Consider the following 11,432-nt stretch of genomic DNA (forward strand, 5'->3'; position numbering starts at 1 on the left):
TGGTTTCTCATGCTCAATGTAGCAGAAACAAGTCTCAGCCAAGTTTCAATGGAAATTAAGAAAGAACTATTGGTATTTTTTCCATAATAATACAAGAAAAATATATAAAATAAATTAGATAGAAATGACAAAATAATCTTTTTTTATTAAAGAATGAAATATAGAATAATCTACACAACTAAAAATACAGAAATGAATTACATTACATTACTAATAGAACAAATTATTAACATGGATAATTAAAGATTAGAACTCGTCAAGGTAAGCTAAATTCTGAAAAATTAAAGGACATGATAAGAAAAGAAGCAAACTGAAACCTGTGTGGTACCATAATTTCCTTAAAACAGATTCACCGTCTCCCGATGGGTGCTGAAGGTACCTCGGTGTCTGTCTCTTAGGATACAACGGTCAAAACCAACTAATGCAGAAGCACATTCTTAGTAGTTTCGGCGAACTTGACAATGGCATCACTCTCTCTCTCCAACAAGAACCAAAGAAGGGGCTACTTTGGTGCAAAAACCATCTCTAACTTTATTATCTCAAAATATCATCTCATTTTCCATTAAAAATCTCTCCAAAAATTATATTCTCAAGTTGGAGGGGAAAAGCCTTTATTTATACAAATAGGGGAGTCTCCAATCATGAAGATTATCATCATGAGAGCCATCAAATGCCATTAGCCAAGGCCATCAACTCTAGCCATTAGGGTTAGAGTTACAAAGGTTCAAAACTTCAAAAACATTAGATAAATCATAATGTATATAATGCATAAGTTTTTAGAATTACACTAGATGGGTTACAAAATGGATACGGTTGTTGGGTCACAACCCGATCTAAACCCAATCTCAAACACATGCATAAGTTAAGCCCAACATAGCACAGCTTAGCCCATACTCAAGATTAAGTCCAAGTCCAAGTCCAAGATCATACCCAGCACATGCATAAGTACAAGCACAAGCCTAGGCTTAGTCCAAACTAAGACTGAGTCCAAATCTAAGCCCAACTTTTATTGATGCCCACTTTTTGAAACAATTCTCATTCACAACCCAAAGGTTTCGTTTCATTATTTCTGTATTGCAACCTTTTATGCAAGAGAATGCAAAACCACTTAAACCCATCTTAACTAGCAGTTGAGTCTTTCACTTTAATTTCGAATTAAAGTTGCCAAAAAATCATTATTTTCCAACAATCCCCAACATTTATAAAATTGACCGAATAAAGAAAAAAAGACAATGCTAAACAATAAAGATCCAGAGAGAGAGCACACAGAATAACCCTGCATCAGAAAAGGTAATTGTTGGTTTTGAACCTTTTGTAGTGAAAGCCTATTAGATTTACTGGCTGACTAGTGAACGTGATGTCTTGAACTGTTCTGTCATTTGTATAATCCGAGACAATAGACCTCATACAGAAGTTACTCCAAACATTGTTCTTGTTCTCATTGTTGTCCGGTTTGGCCTTAGAATACTAGCCTGATTCAGTGAGTGTTTTTAAAGAATTCGGCCTCGTCAATTCTTAAAGAAGCGGTCCCACTTCGCACTCACATAGGTGACCTACATAAGGTATCTCGCTATACCACGGTTGACTATTCATAGCATGTAAGTTATTAAAAATGTCAGTTTAACCTTCTACCCTACAGGGTATCACTATATAAAGGAATGGGCAAGAGGATTTACTTCCACAGTGACTCAGTCATTACACGCAATTAGGTTGTCTCTTTGAACTTAGATCTTGGGATCTCCAGTTAACTAGGTTGGGTTTTCTATTCTGGTAACATTCGTTAAAGGCCTTAGCCCTATTCCTCTTGATAACTTCTTACTAATTCTCAATTTAACCCTTTGGTTAGCGGATCCGCAATATTGTCTTTAGACTTTACATAGTTTATAGAGACAACACACGAGAGTAGTTGTCGTATGAAATTATGTTTTTGATGAAAATGTCTAGACTTTCCATCTGTACCATACCAATACTTGATTGGTTGTCGCAAAGGTATACAAAATTGCTAGCACAAGTTTCGATCAACATGGAATATTCTCAAGAAAATGGCAAAGTCATTCAACTACTTCAGTAGCTTTATCTAAAGCACTGAATTCCGATTCCATCATTGATCTCATGATACACATCTACTTGGAAGATCTCTAAGACACGGTTGTAGCTCCAATTAGAGAAAACATATCCGCTAATGGATTCGTAGTCTTTATATCAGATATCAGTAAGCGCCTTTGTACCCTGCTAGTACAACTGGATATCAAGTGTAATGCAACCCATAATCTTGATTTTATCGTAAGTACCTTAGTACTTGCACAAATGCCTTCTAAAAATAGGCACTGGGATTACTTATGTATCTACTTAGCCTGCTAACTGAGTAGGCTATATCCGACCTTATACAACTCATTAGATACATTAAACTTCCAATGACCCGAGAATATTCCATTATTATTGGTCAAATGTAGACTTAAGTCTACCGGTGTTCTCGACACACTTGTATTTGATTTACTAAATTTCTTAAATATCTTATCAACATAATAAGACTGAGAAAAGACAACATCACCAGATGTTCTGGTAATCTTAATACCAAGAATCACATCTGCAAGGCCCATCCTTCTTTTTTAAACTTAAGTGTAACAACCTCTTGGTAATTTTGAACATCAACCTCTTGGTAATTCTGAACATCTTCTCATATTTACCAATTGTACAGACACAAAATGACATATCTGTTTGTCAGTGTCTTTGACATCCACACATTTTTCACACCCGTTGATTCTAAACCCACTTGACAATATAGCGTTGTCAAACTTCTCATGCCATTGTTTCAGTGCTTGTTTCAAGTCATGTAATGATTTCTCAAAGTTATAAACTTTTCTCGTCCTGGAACCAACAAACCCTTTGGGTTATTTCATGTAGATTTATTAAACTAAATCTTTATATAGGAAAGCTATCTAAACATCCATCTTGATGTATTTCCAGACTTCGCACAATTGCGACCATAACTGGTGATCACATATCAAAGTAATCCAGGCCTTCTCTTTGCCGGTATCCTTTGATAACAAGCCTGTCTCATCGGCTTTCATTCACTTGCATCCCAAGGCTTACTACCTATGCAAGATAAATTAATGACTTCTTTCTAGAGAAATCATAGCTTCAAAGAAGCTTCTAATCTTACTAGCCACCATATACGTTTGAGAAGATTAGACAGAAGAACTTTAAAATCCTAGTCTGTTAACATCTTTTATGCTCATCTATTTTCTCATGAAAAACTGCTTCCTCAATTCGATGATGGTATTCTTGTGTAAATCTGAATATCAGATTTGTCCACAAGGAAACCGATATGTACTACTGTATTGTGCATAACCATTGAATACAAAGTCAATAGATTTTTAGGCCTATCCTACCCACTTAGGTTTAGGTATTGCTATCTTTTGCATGACACCCTTACATTTGTAGAATTTATACAAAGGCTTTTGGCCTTTACAAAAATTCATTGAGGATTTTTATACAATACCTTGTGGGTTGGATCAAAAATTCATTGTGTCACATTGATTATGATACTCTCAAAATCATTTCACAAAAAACACATTTCTAGATTGTCATCAACCGAATTAGGTCTTTTCTGAATTCAAGACACCAAAACATATTTGATCCAACCTGTCACTCTAAAGTTGTGAGGCCCTAACCTTTGTAAAACCTATTAAGTCCTTGACTTTTGAATTCTTTCAATAAAGACCCTCAAATCCTTAATTGTCTTCAATTTTAGTTATAGAGTCAAAAATGCACGCTAATCGAAAACTTGAAAACCCTAATTGAACACAGAGCTCAGGAATCATTTCTAAAACCCTAATAATAATTAAATTAGTTTTTCTAATTATATTTTACACACAAAAATCCTAGGTTTTCAATTCTCAGTATGATTCACCGTTCAATCCGAAACAAAGAAACCTTAACCGAATTAAATTTCAAGACCTTAAATAAATTAAATACTACACTTAATTAAATGTTTAAATTCATAAACTAAGATTTTAGCCCTTATATTTTTCTTGAATTACATTTTGACCCCAAACTAGTACCGTTATATACATATATGTACCTTTAATCATATTCAATTCTTTTTGTACACAAAATCTATAATAAATATATTCATTTGCACACAAAATAAAAATAAAAATCTCCTCAAATCAATCTCACTTGGCTGGCCACCCTAGGGAAAAGAAATGTATACAACTTTTCAAACAAATCCATGAATTCATGGAAAAAAGTGTTCTAGTACACCCTAAAACATGGAATCTTGTTTCCACCTCACATTCCATCGTAACTAAAGCCTAACTAGATCATGATTAATTTCATAATTAAGGCCTCTAATCATCCACTATTCCATTAAGTTCAAACTAAATCCAAAATATCTAATCCATTTCCAACCAATGGGCAATTTAGACCTTCTACACCAATTTTATTATAAATAAGACCTCTCTCTTGGCTTTTTTCACATAAGAACACACACTCAAACAAAAATATTCAGTTGAGAGGAAGAGAGGGCAAGAGAGTGAGCTTGGTGAAGGAAAGGAGAGAAAGAGAAAGTTTTGTTAGCAATTCAACCAAGCCTCAAGTAAGACACATCACCATCTCTCCTTTTATTTCCTTTTTCAAATACATGTTATTAGAAATTTAAAATCATATTTTCGGATGTGTTGTAAAGGTGTTCATATGTTCAGAGTTGATGAGTTGAGCTTTGATCCTTCTTCTGCTCATATTTTCTCCTAATAGATGCAAAACTACCTTTTTCTTCCCATATCTCACATCATTTCCAATGGCACACCATCACTCTAAAAATATGAGTTATTGACACATTATTTAGTATGTTTTCATCACAAAAAAAGTGAAAATCTTCCCTTAGTTGGCCTCTTTTCTGACCAATCTTCTTACTTTGAGTACTATGCATGAAAAACCAGTCGTTACAACCAACTTTAAAAAATTCTAGAAAACTGTAGGAAAATCTCCTTGACCTCCAATTTTTTGTCAAGACCTTCCTTAAAGAGTTATCTTTCAAGAAAAATTTGTTTTATTGAAAAAGAGTGAGCCGTTTGAAAGAAAATCTGATTCTCGTAACGGTCGACGAATTTGGATAGCGCTGGAGTATTTGTTGGCTAACTAAAAATCTAGGAAAGTTATGCCACTTTTGAAAGATTTTCTAAAAAGTAGATGAAATTTTCTACAAACCTTAGGAATCCAAAGGTTAGGAAAAATCTAAAAAATGCCTCTTTAATTGCAATCTTTAAAGTACACCAAATCTGAAAATTTACTTTTGTTGGTAAATTTATGTTTTTGACTTCATGGATGTGTTTATTATCACTTGTTCATGTCTTGGTATGTTATTGCATGTGTTATGGTTATGTTCCTTATCTTCTTCATTTGGTGATGCTCATGCTTATGTGAATATTACTATCTCGTTAAGTTGTTCTAACTTTAATTTAAGACATCTAACTTAACGGAAACCTTTGGGTTTTCTATCACTTGAATAATGAAGAGATTATAATGTGTTATATATGGATTGATGAGATGTGCGCCCTAATTGAAGGTTAAGTATAGCGCAAGCAGTTATCACATAAACCCCAGAATGGAACGGACGTATCTGGACTCTTTGCGATTATTTGATTTGGTGAGATAAAGTTGGGTCCAGATAAGACATTCAAGAAGATAAAACTTTTTTTTTTTTGGAAGGACAAGGTTGGATTCAGGATGAAAAACCTTTTTCTCTTCACTATTCCTTTTGAGGTCAACCAATAGAGCTACGCGATATTTAATCGTTGTAGATATTCGTGGTAAGTTCTGCAAAGCAGCAAAAAAGGAAGTTCCAAATACTCCGGTGTCCAATTCTTGCGATTGGGAGGATGAAATCTCTTTGGGAGATTTCTAGATTACTAACATCTAACCTTGTGATCCTTTATTATTGAATGATTATCATGCTTCATTACTTGCTTGTTATAATTGTGATAGTGCATTGGATTGGGAAAAAGGGACGAAGTGTGTGTGCGTTTACTGGGCATTCAAAGCTCATGACATTTCATGCCAGGTATTAAAGACTATTAGACCAATCAAAGGCAAAGCTGAAGTATTTGAAGATGTATGGCTACCCTATGAGAGTTAGGAACTAGTTTTGTAAATATGTTTTGAGATTGTAAGTGATTAATCGCTTGTTGTATTTAAGACATGATTTTGTAGTTATTATATATATCATTTGTAACCTATCCTTATACTCCGTCAACTAATGTAGGTCTTGTGTTAATACTTTGTCAAGATTTTTAAAAAAGGTAGCTTTGTTGTCTAAGGTGGTTGGACTTAGAAAGGAGGCTATATTAACTCCTCCGACCTTCTTGGGATATTACTTGGTTATTAGCCAAAGGACTTATTAGTGATGTTTCCTACTCTTATAACCTTAGATAAACCCTGTATTTATTTGTTAATATATTCTATGATGTTTTCAATTTTTGGGGTATCAAAACTTGGTATCAGAGCCTAGATTCAACCGTATTTGGAACTTCATAACATGGCTAGTAGTCTTATTGTCACGACCCAAATCCGCTTCTAAAAGTTTGGATCATGACCGATCAGTAATCTCTTGATTACCTACAGCCTCAGATGGATTACAAAGAATTAATAATAATGGGGCCTAAGCGGAAGAAAATAAAATAACAGAACGTCCATTGAGCAATGCTTATATGCCAGGATTTTAAACATCATGTCGCATATAGAAAGTTCACATACACAGTCCATACATGCAAGTACGAGTCATGTAGGGATATACAAGGAGTTAGCAATCCAAAAATTACATATTAACAAAGTGTCCAATAAAAGTAACCAAAGCCTTAACAAAATGTAACGTCAAAAGCAAGCCCCCAAAAGACAAAAAGGCTCCATTTTGGAGGCTTAACAAAACAGGTCCACCAAAAAGACTCCTGAAGCTGACCTAGGGCTGGCCTCCGAGCAGATCACCTACATAAATATATAAATATGTAGTGAGTAGGGTTCAGTGAGTAATAATATTGTAAGGAGGTTCATATGAATGTGCATATGTCTTGAAGAATATATATAACATGTACATATTCATAGTTACATTCCAGAACGGCCTTGGGCCCAACACAAGACGGAACAGCCCTAGGCATGTCAACAGCTGTTCTGAACATCATAGGGTAGATAGAACATCAACATGCCTCCATCTCCCTCGGCCTTAGGGCCACATGTCATAAGTAATCCATATTAGACATAATGGCCTCAGACCCATCAGACATAACAAAAACAGAACGACCTTAGGTCTATTTCATATGCCATTGTTGTCAAATGCTCAATCATTCCAATCAAAACACAATTTACATAAAGTATGCCATTCACAATCGAAAATACATAAGTTATAATATATCGTTACACTATTATTACTCAAAGTGATTTGGTCATGCAATGGTCCCTTCCGACGAGTGACCTATACATTACACACACACAACTTGATAAGCAATTCATTCTTTCTTAGCTTCTTCTCTTTACTCATTTTTCCATTTCATTCAAGTTCTATTTATCTTTAAGTATTTCGGAGGTAGTAAATACACACATTAATAGGTTCAAAGGGTTGAAAAGATGAACAAAATGTAGTAGTCTTTCTCCCTGCTTCCCGCACATACGGAAGATCTCCACCGCACGTGCGGAAAAGGTGCCACATGTGCGGCCCGCATGTGCTTTTAATTTCAGAATGTTCGGTTTTGCCTGCCCTGTTTTTCGCACGTGCGGCTATGAGCCCCACACGTGCGATTCTGGGCTCTGTTGTGCAATCCAAAAATCTATCAAACTCAAGCTTTCCAAATGCATTTCTAAGGCCCAATTTAAGAAATTTCACTTCAAAAACATGATATATGAACATGCTAAGCATGTCATTCAAGCCCAATTAGATCATAACTTTAATTTTCCATATAAAACCCTAATCTCCATATTTCCTTAATTTTTCCCATCTTTACATGTGATATATGTGTGTATATGCTTACATAAGTGCAAGGCATGCAAAGACTCAAGATTAGATAACAATTTCTCACAATCCAACTCAAGTCAAACTAAAAATAAAGGAATCAACTCTCAAATCAAACAAATGAAAGGAATCTATGTTAATTCCATGATATTGGTTCAAGCAAGATCATAACTCAAAAACCCTAACTTTTATGAGTGTAGAAGCTTCATCTTACGGCTTGATTTTAACTAATTGAAGAAAGATTTAGAGTAGTTTAGTTGATTTACTCTTACCTTGAGCTAATTCTTTGAATCCTCTTTCAATTTCTTCAATCTCCAAGCTCCTATGTTGAATTCTCTTCTTTTTCTCTCTTTTCTCTTCCTTCTTCCTCTAGAAGGTCTTTCTAGGAGATATTTTGTGTTTGAGTCTAAGTCTTAACACTAAGGCTCAAGTATATATCTAAGAGTTAAACTTATTTTAGCCTAAGTCAAGTTTATCTAAGGGTTGAGCCCAAATAAATCTAATTAATTCATTACGAATCAAAATTTTACAAAACTTTATATTATGTCCTAAAAATCATGCTAATCATAAATGTAAAGTTGATTTCGGTTTATCGCGCCTCTAACTTTCAATTTTCAGTCCAAAGGTCTTAATTTCTATAGGTTTTCTTATAACCGGCAGATACAATTCCATAAGCATGTAATTCACATATGTAAACATGTAATTTCATTTCAAACACATAAGCACATATATAATCACACATATAATGTAATTCACACATGTAAACATGTAATTTCACATCAAACACATAAGCACACATATAATCACACATATAATTAGGGACTTAAAGCATATGAGAGTCGGGTTATTACACTTATCATTAGGAATCACTAATTTCTCAGCATGTGGTCAGTAGACATTCTACTACTAGAAATCACAATGTTTTGACTTGTGATCAGTAGTCACTTCAGTACTAAGAATCACAACGTCCTGACATATGATCAATAAACTATTTTATTACTAGGAATCATCATGTCTTGACATATGATCAGTAGCCTCTCCACTACTAAAAACCATCACGTCTTAACATGTAATCAGTAATCTATTTATTACTAGGAACCACAATCTCATAACTGTGTAGCTAGTGGTCTAACAGCTCCTAGGAACCACCAATTTCCTATCTCTGTGATAAGTGATCTTGCACTCACTAGGAGCCACCAATTCAAGAATATATTCTGAATTGTAAAAATTTAAAAATATAATCATGTACCTTAACGGGTTGTCTCCTCTTTGCTTTTAAGCAAAGTCACATACCAATCGCATGTGCTAAAATTAACACAAGGATAACATATACTTGCCTTGATTAATTCAGAGATATTATCATACAATCTTATGATTTCCTCTAATCACCCTTGATCTCTCTTGATCTTCCTTTAAGAACCTCGCAATGCTTAACATTATCAAGTGGAACAACATTTTTTATTGTCACCTTTGAAACTATTTATGAAAACTACAATAGAATTTCAATTATTTCGTTTCTTCAGAAACCAAATGAACCTAGGAAATCTCAAAAACTGAAATTTAATTCAAAACTAATCTCACCACTAACTTCAAAATCAAACAAAGTCAGGACAGTTTCCAGGAAGACTGGAGGGGTCACAACGATCTCACTTAAAACCCAATTAACCTTAGACAAAAATTTCAAGAGCTTATTGACTCATTGTCAATAGGAAACAAATTCAGAATTAAGTTTCCAGGGAATAAACCGGGTTAAAAACCAATTTCTAAGCAAATAAAAATTGCTACCAGAATTACACCAATCATAAAGTTAACCGGTACTCCTGGAACCAAGCTCGTTATTTCTGAAGAAAAATCAAAAATATTTTAGCTAATGCTAAAATTTTGGTTTCTTTTCCCAAAACCAAAATACTTCTGAAATAATCAAATTATAACCAAAGAATTTCTCCAAATTTGGTTTTCTAACACTTTAGGAATAAATAGATTAAACCTAAAGATTTTCTCAAACCCCAAAGGTTTGAAACCAAATCCATTTCAGATGTCATTTCTAAATACAAATAAGAAATACACTTTAGCCAAGGCTAAAATTTGGTTTCTATTATAGAAAACCAAAACACTTTAGGAATAATAAAATTAATTCCGAAGACTTTCTCTAAACTCAAAAGTTGATAATTTCTCTTCCTCTTTTCCTTTCACTATAGTGAAGCTATTACAAATTAGAAATTAAAACTACTACAAATTGAGATACAACTATTAAAATTATAAATTATCCAAATTTGCAAAAACAGAGTTCACGATTGTGTTCAGAATCATTTGTTTAGCCAAGAATATACTTCTCTATCTGTAAAGCTTATCTTTATATTAAACACATTACAAAACTCTATCCTCATTGTCGCTAAATCTCACTGTTTATATATACACTTAGATATAAGATGAGTTAATGAACCAATAAAATGAATATTACATAAGTAATTTCAGCTATAACTTGCAATGTGTAATTCAAACGGCTATAGATGCATTACAGTTATGAGAATATCATGAGTTGCATGGCTATAAATCAATTATATATATAGGAATATTATTGTCATAATGTTGGTATTTCAACCATGCAACTATAATCAAATATATATAGCAATAAAGTTAAACTTTCACTTATAATTCTATGAATACAAAAATATTTTAGAGTAATTTCCTTATTACAAATCAAGACATGAAAGAACTCACAATCGATACAACCAAAAAATGAATAAGAGTTAATATCATTACAATACCAAGCTATACGACCATGTGATAATACAACATAAATCATAAGCAAGCTCATAAATAAGACCATTATATAGAAAAATCGAAATTGTTTTACTAAATTTTCTCCTAAAAAAAACTTGTTTGGAGATATTTTATACCATGGAAAACCTTTTGACTAGACAAATCTCTTGAAATTCTCACAACACGAATTCCAACACTTTGATTTTCCCATAATTTAATTAATCAAATTAAATATAAAAAAACTTTTGAAACAGTACAAAATAAATCCAAAATAATTCTCCATATTAAAGTGAATGATTAAACTCACAAATATGTCCAAAAATTTGAAGATCCAAAAGTCTTATGCATGCTTAGGTTATCCTGTTCAAAACAAAAATTAGTAATCCCACTTACTAATTCCAATTTATTTTATTTGTTCATATTATATATCCTCCTTTCGCGTTTAGGTAAATCTATAGAGAATGTTAACTACAGAAGAAAATAACTAACAAACAAATCAAATAAATTAGTAAGAATCTTAAGAAATAAAATTCTTATTTTATTTTTTAAACTCCTAACAACTTAAGCATTAACAATTAATTAACGCATGCAATAACAACTAATTAATATCAAATAAATTGCATGAATATATTATTAGAAATAAACAACTCAAAACAATCCAATAACT

Source organism: Camellia sinensis, chromosome 14 (genome assembly GCF_055761805.1).
Source record: "Camellia sinensis isolate YWXY chromosome 14, ASM5576180v1, whole genome shotgun sequence".
In the NCBI taxonomy this organism is placed as follows: Eukaryota; Viridiplantae; Streptophyta; class Magnoliopsida; order Ericales; family Theaceae; genus Camellia; species Camellia sinensis.